This window comes from Heterocephalus glaber, unplaced genomic scaffold, assembly GCF_053883595.1.
Source record: "Heterocephalus glaber isolate CG9 unplaced genomic scaffold, H.glaber_assembly_v1.0 deba00000768, whole genome shotgun sequence".
Taxonomy (NCBI): domain Eukaryota; kingdom Metazoa; phylum Chordata; class Mammalia; order Rodentia; family Bathyergidae; genus Heterocephalus; species Heterocephalus glaber.
In genome coordinates, this window is record NW_028258162.1 from 7,508,799 (window position 1) to 7,524,631 (window position 15,833).

Consider the following 15,833-nt stretch of genomic DNA (forward strand, 5'->3'; position numbering starts at 1 on the left):
GTGGAGCAGTGGAGAAACTTCTCTGCAAGCTGAGGATGCGGACGGATGTCTATCCAAATCAGATGAAAGAAAGACATGAGAATATCACCCGGGAGACCACTGCCGAAAATCCATCACATCTGAAAGGTGTGGACTGCTGTTGTCATAGCAACTATATAGCACTTAAATCTCACGTTGTCATAGTAATTAGAAAGTGGGTTTGTCTATATTTCAAAAACAGCCTAGAAATATGTCTCTTCCACTCCAAATTTCTATCAGATAAACAACTCTACAGTGGTGCCTATTGCTGGCCTAGTTACCTCAACAATTAGCATAATAACCTCAAGGCCCCTCCTTGACTTGCTTTCCATGGTGAAACCTGGGTCTCTACAACCCTGGAAAGGAAAGCAATTAAATATAGAGATGCTGAAGTAAATAAAAGCCAAAGTACTAATAGTTTTACGTGAAATCAGAATAATCTTTGTAAATCAAGCTTTACCGTGTAGGGAATGTTTGAGAATCTGACCCCTTAGAGAACCTGTCAGGGGTAAGTGACTTTAGATGTAACATTGAGTAAAAAGTGAAAATATAAAGGTTTTACAAACACTATTAGAATGTTTAGGAGAATGAGGAATCTTCTGTATTTATAAGTTTAATTTTTTAGTTTACTAGAATTACTCAAGTCCTTAGAAAAGTTGCTAAGGTTTTCAGGTTTGCTTTACCAGGCATTTGAAGTGATTTACAAGCAGATAGAATGTATTTATGTACAAATATGACTTGAATGTGCTTAAATTACAAATCAAATTGATTCATGGGAATTTAGTCTACCCAACTTGAATATATTGACCATTAAAGTAAATCTCTTTGTCACTTTATACATTACTTACTAGTTTTGTATGTAGATTAACAAGACATTTAAGGTAAAATAAAGATAAAAAATGAAGATTACTTTCCAAATTTCATATATCAATATTAATTAAAAATTAATATTACAGTGGCACCTGGTTCACGAACTTAATTCTTTCCACAATTCTGGTCGCAGAATTCATTCCATGATTCTGGTTGCAACCAAACTGCTGAATTAACTAATATTAATTTTAATTCCACCCAAAATGGATAGCCTCAATCTAACTATGAGATCATGTCAGATAAATGTAAAATAAGTCATTCTACAAAATTATCTGTCTATACTCCAAAAATGTCATGTCATGAAATGAAAGAATACCCTGAGATTAAAAATGAACAAGGGACATGACAATTCTTGATCTGGGATTTTCTTTCCCTAAAAATGACAGTTTCATTTCATGACATCTAAATGGTCTAAGTGGGACTAGATAATACTATAGTATCAATGTTAATTTCCCAATTTTGAAAGCCATACAGTATTTATGTAATAATTCCTTTGTTTTGGGGAAATACACAGTGTACTATTTAGGAGAAAAGAGATATCTTATCGTGCTTATCTTAATGGTTCATGAAAAATGAGTACGAGGAAAGAGAAAATGATAAACCAGCGTTTAGAGAATTTAGATGAGAAGTCTATATTCCTATCCTTTTAACTTTTCTGTATGTCTAGTGCCGTATCAAAATAAAAGTTAAAGGAAGGAAGAACTAATATTTCAAGTAACAATTTTTTTTCTCAAAAGCCATTCTTTGACATCAAAAATCACTCACTGACAGAAAAGTACAAAAGAAAACGATTAAGTGCTGGAAGTGTAAAGCTAAGAGAACAGACTGAGATTGAATAAAAAGTACAAAACGAAGACTTCAGGTTCTGACTACAAGTCTGTAAACTGGAGAAAGCATTATTTCGAGAGGGTTCAGCCTTCCTCTGCCCCCGCCCAAAGTTGGCCACACCTCTTTGGACAGTGCACTGATGCAGGGCTGCCGGACATGCTCGGCCCAAAGGCTCAGCCGCTAGGGCACTGGGCCCAGGGTTGTCCCCGCCCTCCCAAGAGCCCAGCAGAATCCTTTTCCAGAATCTTCCTCTTGGCCCAATACCAAGGGCTCCCGGGCAGAAGGCAGACCGCACCCTGCTACTCACATCTAACTCCAGCCAGGCCAGGAGAAAGGGCTTTGAATCACTCTTTGTAACAGGAAAAAAAGGCCTTATTCAGTGGGGAGACTGAGACACAATGACTCCCTTAGCATTCTCCTTGGTAATACAGCCCCTCGGCCCCAAGCATTCCCCATGGATGATGCTCCTGATCCGTCTGCCTTCCAACAGACCCAGCCGTTCTCTGAGACCACAGCAGATGGATGGAAAGACCAAACAGCCCAGAAAATGTACAGCTTCCCCAGCCTGGTCCACTGCCGCCACGCAAGCCCCACGGCACTCTGCAGGCAGACTCCAGCCTCGCTGTCTGGTGGCGGGCACACCCTTCCCCACGGCAAAACCGCCCCGCCAGGGTGGCTAAGAGCACTCAGGACAGAACACCAGGAAATAGGAGTCAACAGCAGACAGAGATGTTTTCTAACGATCAAGCACGAAGAACCAAAGCTGGGAAGAGCGGCAGAAGGTGTGACTCACAGGCAGACCACTTGCCCGGCGCATGGAAGGCAGGCTTGGAGCTCAACCCCAGCATCACAGAAATGACCATCTAAGGGAAGCTGCGGCCTCCGCTCCCTCCAAATCCTTTATAAAACCCACTATAGCGCATAACTAAGGCGCACTAATTAAAAAATCATGAGAGAATTTACCTACTCTCTCACATCCTAGATTCTGCATGTGTTTAATAAATCAATCTCGATGCTTGGACTCAGTCCCATTGACCACAGAACAAGACAAAAAAAAAAACTTAAAATAAGACCAAAAGAAAAAAGTTTTCATCTAGTTTATTCATTTATACAGAAAATAAAAATGATAATTATTCAATCAGAAAACAATTATATTACTCAAATAAGGTACGGCAGGAAACTCAGGCGAGGAGAGGACCCCTCGTATATGCAGTGGTGACAGGACAGTAAGGTTCTCGGGTCTGCAATGCAGAGGCTGCCAAACTTTCCTGTGCCCTCAGAAGAGGGAGAGGTGGCACCCGGCAGGGACCCTCACTTGTTTGCCTCCGCCTTGGTCTCCACCCTCTGAGGAACAAAGACACAGTTACAGCCCTCAGACCCTGCTTGGCTTCGCTTTCCCCCAGCACTGGGTAACTCTGGAAAGTTGGGCTCAGACAGCCGCTGGCACTGGGAGGGGTCCCATCAGGGCCCCTCCCTGGTATGATCCAGTGTCCTCCCCGTGCTGCTGCCCCCTGGAGGATCACACACACACACACACACACACACACACACACACACACACACACACACACACACCCGCAGGGCCTCCCAGATAGCTGTGCTCCAACAAAAGCAGACTGGCCTGAAGGAGCCAGGCTCCACCCGGGTCATCTGGCTAAGGTCAAGTGGCCCATGAGCAGCTGTTTAACTTATGAGCCCCTCTCTTCCTCTGTAACACGGGACTCAATGTCAGCTGTTGTCTCAAGGAAAAAGTACGTAAGTATGTTTTAAATATACAAAAAGCCCCTTCAAACTAGCAAAAGACCTATAGACCAGGAGAAAAGGAGGTAGGTAGAAAAGCTAATCAGAGAGGAAGCAAAAATGGCCAAAACCATTAAAAGATGCTCGCTAATAAAGCAAGGAATTAAAAATACAATCATCTAACACTACTTCTCATCAGAGATATTAATAAGATTTGGAAGATCAGAAAAAGTATGGAAAGAAAGATATCCTCATACACGTTGACTGGGAAGGTGGGTTACTAGGGATGTGGTAGTATCCAACAAAGTATCCATACTCAGTTAAATGGGAAATACATGTCTTTTGACCTAGTGAAATCTCTTCTCCTACTCTCCTAGAGACATGCTCTTATATATCCAAGAGTCACATGTGTGAAAATGTTCAACGCAGCACTGTTTAAACGTCCACGAGCTGAGGACCACAGGATGGATTACTCTGGATCAGAAGCTGCCATTACATGGATTTGTACTGGCGTGGAATATTATCAAGCTGGAAGAGTGCCTGACACACTGGAGCCTCGGAGTTGAAAATATGCGTTGAATAAAAAGAAAACACGTATGTCACCTCTGCGGTCTTCTTGTAGCCCCTCACCCACTCTATCTCATCATATTCTCAGAGACCAGCCAAGCAGGCATTCTTGTTGTCAGGGTTAGGATCAAAGCTCAAGGCACCCATGACCTACCCACAGTCACAACCCCACGCTGTGGAGCTGACACCCATTCTGCCTGCAAGGAGGCAAACCACGAAGGAGACCTCACATTTTTAGGCAGCTGGAAGGAAGGTCTGTCAGTAACGGCTTGCTGACCTGGACAGGATTGCCCTTCCCCAGCCAAGGCCTCCACTCAGTGACACTTGCCCTTCCGGACCACTGCTCGGGCCCACTGGGCATCCAACAACAGGTCTGAAAGGAGGTCATTCAACAACAGGTTGCCATGGAAACCCTAGCCCCCCTCCTTGCTCCTGGAACAAAATGGAGCAGGCAGGGAAATAGGAACGTTTGTTAAAATGCCTGCTATAAGCCAGGCATGGTGAATAAGAAAAAAATTCATCTGCGTCTTCCTTTACAAATCACCGAAATAAAAAGAAACTGTTTTGTTAAGCCAAGTCCAGAGCAGGCCTGCATGGCTGCTTAATGTAGGGCAGGCATAACTGCAGAGGAAGTTCCGTGTGGCATCCTCCAGGCATCTCTCCTACGGCCCCTGGTGGCCCTGACAGCTGTGTAGTCATCGGCCTCTGACACACGTGCTACCTGTGCATGCCTGGAATGCACACTCCAGACACACCAGGAAAAAGGACGGGCTGATTCAGAAAACACCAACGCCGTCTGGAACAAGCCAGAGGACAGCCAATGTGTCCGGAGACGGCAGGTGTCCCAGACGGGCAGAACGCTCTTCCCCTTTCCTCCCCACTCCCACGCTGTTAGACAGTGGGGGAAATGCTGCTGTGTGGGACATTGTTACCTTGGAACTTTCATCTTAATTACAGAAGCTCTTAGTAACCGTTGCTTAGTAACAAATGCATTTGAAATAGATTTGTTGACTTATTATGAGATGCTCTGAAAAGACCTGAGAGTGAAATTCACTGATGGAAAAAAATAGCAAGGGCCTGATCAAGTAAACACATTTTTTAGCTACCAAAGTACTTGCAAAGTTAGGGTGCTAACACATCACAGAGCTATCACTGAGTCTGACAGTATTTGACAGTATTTTCTGCTTTATGACTGATCTCTTAGGTTCGGGACCACTTCAGGTACAGGTAACCGACCGGAAAGCTATCAAAGCTGGGTGACATGGGTCTTAAGAGTTGTCACAGACACAAGATGCTACACAGGAAAAAGCAGGGGCTGCTGGATCTCCTCAGCTCCCTAACACCCTTCCTGGCAGGGCTTTGAATGCTTCTTTCCTCAAGATTTCAGAAATGCTTGAGGCTTCTGACAAGTTGTCAAGTCAGAAGGCAAAAGCAGGCAAAGCTTCACCTCAATCTTTCCAAGAATATTTCTTCAGCGCCTGTTAATAAAATCTGTGATCAAAGAGGCAATGGAAATGCATTTTAGGATGACATCCTCCGTGCGTCTTTACCAAGGCGAAACCCCAAGCCCACACTCCTGTCGCAGGGCCAGGACCTGCTCCTGTCTCCTGACAAGCCGGATCACCCTTTCCATCTCCCAGACTGGGGTCCTTCGCTTATTGTCTCAGAGGAAGAAGTCCCCTTGGCAGAGCAAGTCCCTCTGCTCCCTGAGTCCTTCTGGCCTTTCTCTCATGCTGCTTCCCCTCCAATCTCTTCCTGCTTTTCTCTGACCATCTTAACTTCCTGTCTGAAGACACATGGCTGCCTAATGTTTCTTCCTGTATGCTTTCGGATCCAGCCATCTCCTTCCACTCTTCAAAAGGTACCTAGGGTCCCTCCCTGCTCTTCTTGCCCTGAAGTCCCTTCTGCTTCAAGTTTACCCAGGTCCAAGCCTGTGGCCTTCTGGAAGGAGGCAAGAGAACAACCGCTCTGTGGATCCCTGTCTACCTGCTCTACTAGAACTTGGGCTGTGCTTGGTCGGCTTCGTAGATACTGTGGCTGCCTAGCCCTCAGTGCATCTGAACTTGAAGCTTCATGCATCGGTCTTCACGCTGGCTTTGCTGTGGCCACCCAACATCAACCTATTCAGGAATTCCTTCATTTATCAAGCATCAACATGCCAGGTATGGTTTTTAGGCAACGATGATACAGTAATAACAAAAACAACAATGAAGTATTCTCATATAATTAAGTTCATAGGATAATTACCCAATGTCAGGCATGGTGGCACACTCCTGTAATCCCAGCACTGGGCAGGCTGAGGCAGGCGGATCGTCATGAGTTCAAGGCCAGCCTGAACTACATAGTGAGACCCTGTCTCAAAAAATCCAAAAAAAGAAGAAAAAAGAAGAAGAATTATCCAAGTAAATGTAAGTGCTAAGAACTAAATTAGGCTATAAGAGTTTGGTTTTTTGCTTGCTTGTTTGTTGAGACAGGATCTCACTATTTATCTCAGTCTGGCCTTGAACTCACTATGTAGTCCAGGCTGGTCTCAAACTCAAGGCAATCCCCCTGCCTCAGCCACCTGAGTCTAGGAAGTATGGCTTAGTGGTAGAGCACTTGGCTATCATGCACAAGGCCCCAACACTGGAAAAAAAAAAAGGGAGCGAGAAATGCAGGCAGGTGAGGTGAGGGAAGGCACCCCTGTTGGGAGCAGAGAGACTCAGGGTGAAAGGCACTGAGAGGCCGACGTTCTGAGGTGGTGGAGTCCGAGAAAGAAGACGAACAGGTGCAAAGGTCCTGGCTTCCTCTCCCTTAGGGAGTGTCTCTCCCTCTCTCTCTCTCCCTCTCTTTCTCTCTCTCTCTCTCTCTCTCTCTCTCTCTCTGAGTTATGTTTCTCTTTCAGTAAATCAGTATCAACTTCAAAACTAAATAAAGCCTCCCATTGCCAAATCAGAGCAAGGATTGTTTTGGAAAGACTTAGGCTGAAATGTAAAATGACAGAGCCTAGGTTTTCAAACATATATTTACAAAAATATTTTTCTTCATATTTCAATATCCTAGTTTATTTGCAGCTCGCTTCTTTTTTAAACTAAGAATTTAGATGTGAGTATTACAAGTTTTCACTTCTCATCAACTTTCCGACAAATTCTGTGAGGAACAGCTGTTCCCATAAAATTTAATTTGCCACTTCTCCCCCAAAAAAGTCGCTTGGATGTAAAATAAGTTTGCCTTCCTGTTCATATTTCACAACCAATTAAACCTGAAACCAGGGGAACCCCCACCCCCACCCCAAGGAGGGCGCCCTCCGGGACCCACACAGGCCCAATGTGAGGCCAAACCACTGAGTCCCAGGGCCCAAGAACAGGCCATGGAATGCCAAACGCTGGCCCTGCCAAGAAAGAAACTGGTAGGGATGTTGGCAAATACAAAGATGAGATGTGAAAACTTCAGGATGATCAACTATGCAAATCAACTTCCATGTTTCCAAAATTTAAAAGATGGAAGCTGGGCGTGGTGGAGCCCGCCTGTGATCCCAGCGCTCAGGAGGCTGAGGCAGGAGGATGGATGGCCACAAGTTCAAGGCCAGCCTGGGCCATATAATGAGTTCAAAGCCAGCACAAACTACACAGCAAAGCCCTATCTCAAAAAAACAAAGAAAAAAGTTTAAAAGATGGACTTACGTGGTCCGAGCTGACCTTTATAGGAAACATCCTTGGTAAGACTTCTGAACAGAAGTCAGATGCAAAGCTGACAGGCTGGTGTTTGTTAGTAGCTCCAAAAATAAAATCTTTCTTCCAGGGTTTTCCTAGGTGCCCGGGTCACAGAGAAAATGAACAGGAGGTGTAACGGCAACCGAACTCTTCACGCTGGCTGCAGAACAAGGTTCCACTGTTGCAATCCATTCCTTGACCAAGGGAAATCAGTGGCCCTGCTCAGAAAGGTATTCATGCTGGGCACCCAGGAAGGGCAGGGAGGGGAGGCCAAGCAAGGAGGGCCAAGCAGCGGGATGAAGGGTCACTCTGCAGCACTCCCCTGCGCCCCTCTTCCAGCAGCCAGGGCCAACACTCGGGAAGCAACCGAGTCCTGCACACTGCACACCCAGCCCTTCACCCTGCACGTGTCACGGCAGTGACTGTCGAGGGTGCTGGCCTCTGTCCTCACACTCTTTCTTGTCCTGCACCTCCCGGGGGACAGAGTCCCTTGGGTTCCTGGCCTCCTGATAACCCTGGGCTCATTTTTCTGACCAGATCCTTTCCTGCTGACACCAGATAGGCCACTGTCCCTGTACTGTACGTGCACAAAGGGCCCATTTGGGGTCGGTTTGCACTTTATTTTCACAGCAGCCAGAGGGAGACTGCCCAGCGCGTTCTACACCCCGGGCCACACTCCAGCCCAGGCCGCTTACACTGTCTCCCTTCTCCACCTGACATTTCTCTTCAGAGTTTATCACTTTCTAACGCATTACCCATTGTTTTATTTTCGGCCCACTCCTCCCGCTAACATGGAAGTTCCACAGTGCCCAGGGCAGCGCCTGGTTCACAGTAAATGCTCCATGAAGAGTAAGTGAATGGATGAATCCTAAACTGACTGAATAAATGTGGGGGTAACCAAATTCCCACTATAGCGGAATTCTCATTATCAAGCAGTGGGACAAAGGAGGCAAGCAGGGAGCCAGAGTCAAACCCAACTTTATTTCCTCCCCAGTGTCCAACAAATGTGGGATTTCAGCATGGGACAATCCCCAGTGGATGTCAGGCCCCTTGTCTTGCCAACCCTCAACAGTCAGGGAGTAACTTCCGAGTTTGGACTCTAGGAAAGTAATTACAATATAATGTTTCCAATCCACTTATCCCAAGAATTCTACTTGCACCCAATAAGAATCTACCCACCGGTGACCAGGCTAGAGATACCTACCATTAATAAACATCCAACATAAATCCAGAGCAAGAGAAGCTAAGAAAAAACAGAAAGGAGATTTAATTTCACCTGGACTTTTACCTAGCTCACCCAATCCAACATCAGGTAATAGTGCACTGTGCTCAGTTCCAGACACAAATTCCAACTCAAGAACCACAACTGGAGAGAGAGACAAAAGCCCAAGGTATCAAGCTGGTCAAGAAATCCAGTGACCACAACTCTTTTCCTCTTTGTTCTTCTAAAGTGAAAAAGTGACCTTGGAAAAAGCAGCTACACCACCTTCCCCATGTCCAACAACCTGAGTAAAGGAATAACCCTGAAGGGAAGCAACATTACCACATGCACTAAGATGGTCTCGCGTCCTCCCCTCCCCTCCCAGCCTTTGTGGACTTTCTCTGAGCTCCTCTCTGCCTGTCCCAAACTGTGTACCCTGAACCCTGGGCTGTCCAGTTCAGCCGCATGCCCCAATGACGGGAATGGCTGGTGCCTATGGGCTTTGGGGGGACGTTTAAGATCCAAACTGTAGTACCACATTATCTCAACACTGAAATATAGGAAAAGTCTCATCTCAAAGCTTGGGCTCATAATAAGTCTACCACACAGCAAGGTTATAAAGGTTAATGTATTATAAGCTAACTTTGTGAAACAAGAGTACATATAGAAATTAAATGTTCTCTTTGTTTGGGTTTTGTTTTTGTTTTGTTTTGTTTTTTAGTGGTACTGGGGATTGAACTTGGGACCTTGCGCTTCTGAGGCAGGCGGCAGAACTACTGAGCTAAATCCCCAGCCCAGAAATTATATGTTCTCCTAAAAGATGTAGGACTACATTCTATTTGTTAAATGGTACAAAACTTAAGGCCTCATAAACAAAATGGAATAGGCAAAATACAAAACATTGTGGATGTGGTATGTTTCTCTGAAATATCTTTCACCTTCTTTAGCATTTCTCTTTGCTAAAAACTGGCTTAATCATAAAGAGAACAATTCTCCAGTTCAGCAAAGAGTTCTTTGTAGTGTTAATACTCTCCAGAGAACAGCAGCTCTTTAAAGCAAACCCTGAAGTCACATTAAGAGAGTCAGCCGCAATCTAAACACACTGTAACATTAATCCTGTCTTCTGCACTCCTGGGCTTCAACGCCACCTGCACACTGAAAAACTCATGATATAAAACCAGACAGGAAAAAAGTACAACTCTCAAAAACAGCAGCACAAACTCTCCATGTTATTCAAAATGCTACAAAGTAACAACATCGTGACATAAATCTTCATGCCCAACAGTCTCTTTAATGGGTTTTCAAGGAGAACAATTTTTTTAAATTATAGTTTAAACAGGCAAAAAAAAATAATTTCCTTCTCAAACTCTTACTCTAATATCTAAATCTCCCACAAAATCTAAAATAATTGGAGAACACAAGCCAAATCAGAAAATGCACATAAGTACTTCTGTAATCTTGAGGGCCGTGCCTATAAAAATGTCACACTTTAACTTCAAACTTCACACTCGAATCTCAGGTAACCACCTCATGGCTACAGTTCAAACAACTGCGCCAACTGCAACATCTGAAAAGATCAAAACAGTGAAATAGCTAAAGCTCTGCCCAGTTCTAGAAACAAAACTGACTACATGCAGGGTTTCCTCAGAAAAGTAGTATCAAGCGGTCACCAGGGCTCCCACGTAGCAAGGGCTGCGTCTGTTGTTCATAAACATCTCTTTTCTTCCTTACAATCAAGAGTGGAACCCACCTGATGACTAGGACAGGAGCCCCAGGATAGAGCTGGCCCCGGCCAGTGGCCTGTCTCCTCTCAGCTGCCACATGGAAGGTCATCCTGTAGTTTCAGGCAGGCTCAGACCCCAAAGTTTAAAACAAAGGGTTTCAGAAAAGTTAAAAATATCAACAAGTCCTGAATTTCTGGCCACTTAAATGGTAAAAAGAAAAAGGACCAGCAGAATCAAGAGCTTTAATTTATTCAGGAAGAGGAGGAACTATACTCATGTAATTTGGGCGAAGTACCTTTGCCTTTTCTTTACAGACATGGAGAGCTTTCCATCTGGCTTCTCTCGACTAGATTTGTAAGCATGGTGCAAAAAAGTCCAAGTGTGCTTTTGTCCAAACGTACAAAGAGTTGCCAAAAAAAGTAATCCAAGATAGAAACGCTAGCAGCATTGGGGGAGACACTGAAAGCTAAGGTCTGATTATGAAAAGGAAAAGGGGGGAGTGTGTTTGGGATTTGTTTTCAAAGTCCAGGGCAGGGGCAAGCGTGGAAGAGGAACACTTCCTCAAAACAAGCACTAACTCAATTGCTGGATAAGATTTCTATCTCATAAAGTTCACCTGGAAGAATAGGCTGGCCAGGGACCAGGTCAAAGAAAAACAAAGCAGGCTAAAGCTCATGCTTATCATGGGATGCACCTAGGCCTGTTCACATACACAGTCTTCTTAGGAGGCCGTAACTTATATGGAAAATACTGCTGTTGCAAAACTGAGTTTATCTAACCCACCCTTGAAACACAGATAAAAGCTTTCACTATTAATAAAATAATAAGTTTAAGAAAGTGAAGCTTGGTGGGTATGGTGGCTCACGCCTGTAATTTCAGCACTTGGGAGGCTGAGGCAGGAGGATCCCCATGTGTTTGAGGCCAGCCTGGGCTACGTAGCGAGAACCTGTCTCAAAAAAAAGAAAAGAAAAGAAGATGAAGCTAGTTGGGAAAGTTTTGTGCTACAATTAAATTTTGAAATTGAAATATAAACCCTAAATGATAGGAACGTTAGGGTTATAAATCTCCACTCTCGAATATTTACATTGAACTACAGCCACGATCGCTGTCAAGAGAGTTCTTTTTCCCCCTCTTTAAAATAAAGTGGGAAGAACTGTGTCATTTTCTGTGAAATGTTAAACTGTATTTCTTCTTGCCGCTTCCACTTGAAACTGAAATTCATTTCCCTATAAATATTTTAACACCGTTCTCCTCAGGGTAGGAACAATCTCCTACCTGCTTCACAAGGGCAGGCACAAGTGACACGGTAAAGACCCTGGATGGAAGAGGAGGTTCCTCTGCCCTGGAAAATGGTCTCGAGAATGTGTTGTTGGATGAGGAAACAGACAGTACGGACAATTTATAATTCAAAGTCTCTATTTCTTCCTTTTTTAAATCTCTAACTTTTTCAGGCTTTATGGACGTATAATTGATACACAAAAATCAACAGCACTAACCAGGAGTGATATACAAAAATTAACAGCACACGCCTGTAATCCCAGCCTTTAGGAGGCTGAGGCAGGAGGATTGTCAAAGCCAAAAATAAAATAAAATAAAAATAACAACACTGAATACTGTCTTCAAAATTCCAAGTTCACCGGACATATATTTCCTTTCTTCTGTACTGTCAAATATTGAGCTAGTTTTGCTTTGCTTGACTTTTTCTTAGTGAATCTGCTATAGGGAGAACTGTTGGATAAAGATATGCCGGAGTCCTGACTCCGAGTGCCTCGGAAGGTGACCATATCTGGAGACAGGCTCTTTACAGAGGTAACCACGTTGAACTGAGGTCATAAGATGGGCCCTACCCCTTCTACGGACCGGTGCCCTTAAAACCCGAGGTGATTAGTACTCAGATGCACACACAGGAAAGAGGAGGTAAAGACACGAGGGAAGCTGGACACCTACAAGCCCAGGCCACCGGCATGGGACAGCTTTCCTCCCAGCCCCCAAAAAAAGCCAACTCTCCAGCACACTGATTCGGACTTCTGGCCCCAGAATTAGAAGACACTAAATTTCTGTCATTTAAGCCACTCGGTTTTAGGTATTTTGCTACTGCAAAGTCCAGCCAACTATTACAGAGCCCACAGGGATTGTTTAGCCTGAAGTCTTCCCAAACCATCTCTGCCCTCACCCAGATGAGAACTTTGCCAGGAATGAATGTCACATTGATTAGGCTGTAATTTCTACAATCTGTCTCTCTCACCTTCGAAAAGTGAAATGGAAAATGTCCCCATCCCGAAGCTCTGTTTTGCAGAGTTTCTCAAAAGGAACAGGCAGTGGCAATTACACCTAGTGCTTCCACTGTGTCTACTCTGTGTCAACGACTTACACAGAGCATCCTACGGATTTCTTACGGTCACCGGAAGCGGAGGTGATGCTCTACCACCATCCCCTGACATGCAGCATCTCCCGCAGACAGGAAAACTAGCACAGCATCTCCACTCTCCAGGGAGAGAAACTGAGGCACCACAGGGAAAGTACACCCGCTGAGCCCCAGACCCCACCCCTCTCACTTTCCCACCACATCCTCTCTCGTTGCTGGGGCCATGTCACCATGACTGTGGACCAGAGCCACATCTTCAGGGCTCTCTTGGGTGCCCAAGATGCTACTCTTCTGGATCTAGAGACTCAAAATTCTTCGATCACAAAGAATGCCTTGGCAGGTTCTTACTCCTGGCTCTCCCAACTTTTACTCTAATCTCTTAATGATGTTTGTGGATTGTTGCTAGTTGTAACTCTATTCTTCTTAGTTGAAATGATGAAAGCCAAGTAGGAATCAAATAACCACTTTTTTCTTCACTATTGTCTAATTGTTTATTGTCACAGTGTCTCGCCCAACCAATGGTACATCTCTTTTTTTTCTCCCTCCTTGGCACATAAACACTTTGAAAACTCCTCTGTCTTCAAGCTTTTTCGAAAGCCATTGCCCTCTGGGCCTCTAGCTTTCCTGATCTGACTCCATTTGTGCCCTTTCGTGAACTCTCAGCCATCCATCATGTAAACTGTGTTGGACTCAGAACCCTTTGTTTTTAAATGTATTCTCCCTCTTCAATAACGACCACTTCTTCCACCAGAACTTTATTTTTCAGCCTTCCCATTTCAACCACTTTTCATTCTACCCCTTTTGCTATAATTTGGATCCAAAATGTCCCCCAAGGCTTGGTTCCCAGCTTGGCACTACTGGGACAGAATGAAATCCTCAGCATGGTAGGAGCCAGTACAGGTCTTGGACCACTGGAGATGCATCCTTGCAGGGGACTGTGGGACCATGAGCTGTTCCTCCTTTGCTCTCATCCTGGCCATGAAGTGGACCTGTTCTGTTACCTACTCCTGCCAGGATGCACTCCCCTGCCACAAGCCCCAAGGCAATGGATCCACCCAAGTATGGACTGATCCTTCCAAAACTGTGAGCCAAAATAAGCCTTTTCTCTACAAAAGCTGATTTATCACAGGCATTTTGTTACAGTCATAGAAAGATGACTAAGACACCCTTTTTTGTTTACCTATTAAAGGCCCACTTTACTAAAGGCCAACTTCGAGCCAAGGAATGTACTGGGAGAAGTAAGATGCTTACAGGGCTCCTGTCCGTAGAGAGCTCTCAGAACCTAGGGCTTCTTGAACCATCACAGCCCTGCCCTCCTCTCCTACACTGCTGATAAATTTTCCTAAAGCCTAGGTGTGGTGTGACCAGCAGTTCCTGCCTTCACTCTCAGAAATTTCAAATAACAGAGATCACATGTTCCCAAACACTCACAACTCCTAAAACCACCCCCACACACCCAATTCTTGTTTTCCAAATTCAGTCCAAAGCAACACAAAAGCAGTGAAACTATGAACAAAAGCAAAGCAAGGAATCAAGTGGACTTTTTCTCTCACGCTTTCGGCACATAGTGCCCAAGTGCCGGCAGGCTGAGAAGCTTCTAGACAAGCAGCACACAGTCAGCTCTGCGGTGGAGCAAACTCCATGGCCCCTTCATCTCATCCTCATTGCAGATGCTCGCTGTCACCTTCCAGCCTCAAGCCTCTCCTTTCCATATATGGATCCCCCAACTGGACATGCTGCTTTTCAGCACATGAACCTTCCACGGCCACCATCCCAGTCCTGCCCCACGCCTGTCCCACAGTGGTGATGGCCACCTGCCCCTACTTGCTTTCTCTGGTGCCTACGTGGTGGTACAGATGGGCGGTCCTACAAATTCACCCCCTGGCTCTTCCAAGCATTATCTGATCCTCCTCCCTTCAGGTACCTCCTTTATGTGACCACCTGTTTTCTCCTGCTACAGAATTTTTAAATCCAGGGAGCCAATCTTTCCTGACCCACCAGGATACACCAGAGGAAAAGCCAGGCTATCAGACAGAAGACTGCAGTACCCCATTCAGAGTAAAGATATTTTTTAAGTCAACCAACACATGCTTACTCAGTATCTGTTACAAACTCACCATATACAGGGGGAAAACAATATGCTTTTCTCTCAGTGCCTGCCAAAATGCCCTTCTACAGGAAGCAGCCCCTGTGCACAATCATTCATGTTTGCAGACAGTCCTCAGCCCTTCGGGTACACAGAACACAAGAGACACAAACAAGCCTGCTTCCCGACTCCCAGCCAGCGCAACCCAACGTTGCACAACCAGTTCTCAAAACAGGCCACAGAGGCGAGCCCTCCAGTCAGGGTTTTCCTTCTTTAGCAGCCTAGGAGGAAGAGACGTGCTAATATGCTGTTTCTATTCTTGACAGGAATAACCCTTAATTATCACGTGCCTGGAGCATCGTGAAAGTTTTAAATAGAATTTCATGTAACATTAAGAAAATGGGAGAACTACGTCACTGGCAACAGAATAGGCTTGCTGCCGAGAAGGGGAGAGAAGCAGAGTGGGAAGAGGTGGGGAGCATGTATCCTTGTGAGTTACTCAGGAGGTTCTGGAAATGGGGAAGAAAAGACACGGGATTACAAAAAAATCCCATGAGAAAATAAAATTTTTTCATGAAAGAAATACAGACTTTTCATTCATCCCAGATTGAGTCTCTGATCCCTGATTAAATTCAGTTTCAGGAAAGAAAGTGATTAGACTTATGTCCAGGAGATCAATATACATGATATGCAAGTCAACATACATATGGCCTTGGTCAAAATCACAGGATTTGCTCCTAAG

General features: G+C 44.9%; 1 protein-coding gene across 1 annotated transcript in view; it reads right to left on the reverse strand.

The window, feature by feature from the left end:
• LOC147829077 (uncharacterized) overlaps positions 1 to 15,833 on the reverse strand; it is a 256,666-nt gene that overhangs the window by 227,492 nt on the left and 13,341 nt on the right. The gene's annotated exons all lie outside the window — the stretch shown is intronic.